This window comes from Echinops telfairi, unplaced genomic scaffold, assembly GCF_000313985.2.
Source record: "Echinops telfairi isolate 266 unplaced genomic scaffold, ASM31398v2 ScPeMD7_7475;HRSCAF=8513, whole genome shotgun sequence".
NCBI classification, from domain to species: domain Eukaryota; kingdom Metazoa; phylum Chordata; class Mammalia; order Afrosoricida; family Tenrecidae; genus Echinops; species Echinops telfairi.
The window spans coordinates 17508145-17509837 of record NW_022111379.1 but is presented as its reverse complement, the minus strand read 5'-3'; positions in this window follow the sequence as shown (position 1 = coordinate 17509837).

The following is a 1693-nucleotide window of genomic DNA, read 5'->3' as shown; positions in this document are numbered from 1 at the left end:
TTCCTAAAGCACATTTTTTGCCCTGATTGCTTCCTTCCTGCAGTCAATTCCTTTTTTTCTTCTTCTTCTTTTTTTTTTAATAAAACAACCTTTTCCCACCCATCCTATTGGATTTTCTTGTGCCATTTTACTTTCCTAAAGCACATTTTTTCCCTCCTTCTTTCCTTTCTCCTTTCTCCCTCTCTCTCTCCCCCCTCCCTCCCTCCCTTCCTCCAGATGTTTCTACTGAGTTCAACATTGCCCATGGCCAGACTTTTCACTCCCACAATCATCACAGAGATAAGACAGCCGTTTTCGTCACTGTCTCTGCTTAAGAGATAGCAGCATGGATGAGGCTCCTGTCCACAGGTGCTGCTGGACTGTTGGTGAGGAATCAGAGGGAAGGGAGGGAAAAAGAGGTGGGAGGTTACTCTCCAGAGAGCTTGTAAAGAAGAGCCCAGCCACTAGCCCACCCAAGGGGAGGGTATTGTTTATATCTCCACAGGACACAGAGAGAGGGACCCGACTTGAACCTGTGAGCCAAGCCGTGTATGCAACATACCTGCATGAAGGAGTGAACCAATACTGAGGTCTGCCGGCCAACCCCAATCCCAACTATGTGGATATCCACGCCCCCACCCCCATCCCAGAAGAATGTACTTCAGAGGACAGCACTGAAGCTACAGCTCAGGGAGAGGGACATGTCTGATCAGAGCACACAGGAGCAAATGAAGGGGGAGGGAGGGAGGGAGAGTGGAGCACATCCTGGCCCACCAAACCCTGAGGACGCTATTCCTCCTCAGAGCAGCCAATGCACAGAGAAGACCACAGGGCCTGCCCCACCAGGAGACATGACATCCCTCACTGATCCATAGCCCCACGGGGGACAACACTGGAGACACTGGGAATTGTGCCCGATCTGACCCCATCACACTGCGGCAAAACACTAAGGGCATGCAACAGTGCAGCAAGGGGAGCAAAGCAATCAAGTTCCCGGGGAATACAAAATTAAACTTTGGGGCCAGAGCATTGCACCCCATCAGACTGGACTGGAAAACACTCCCAAAGGTCAACAAACAGACCTGGAACTATTTAGAGGCTTTGTTGTTGGTTTTGTTATTATTATTATTTTTTGTTTTCTTTTGTTGTTTTGTGTTGCTCTGTCTTGTTTTTGTGCTTATTATTGTCTCTGCGTGTCTATCTAGATAAGATAGGCGGGATAAACAATCCAGAGGAGAAAACAACAGAACCAATGGTTCGGGGGCAGGGAGACAGGGTTCAGGGGGACATTGGAGAAAGGAAGGGGTCTTGTCAACAAACCCAGGGATAAGGGAACAATAAGTGATCTAAAATTGATGATGAGGAGGGCATAGGATCCCTGGTGGGGCTTGATCAAGGGCAAGGTAGCTGAGAGGAACTACTGAAACCCAGTTGAAGGGCAAACATGATAGTGGGACAAGAGGAAAGTAAAAGGAAATAGAGGAAACAACTAGGAGGCAAAGGACACATATAGAGATCTAAGTACAGGCGTGTGCATATGTAAACATAGTTATATATAACAATAGGGGAATGGATTTTGTACATATATTTATAGGTTAAGTATTAAGGTAGCAGATGGACATTGGGCCTCCACTCAAGTACTCCCTCAACACAAGAATATTTTCTTCTATTAAATTGGCATTCTATGATGCTCACCTTCCCGACATAACTGCTG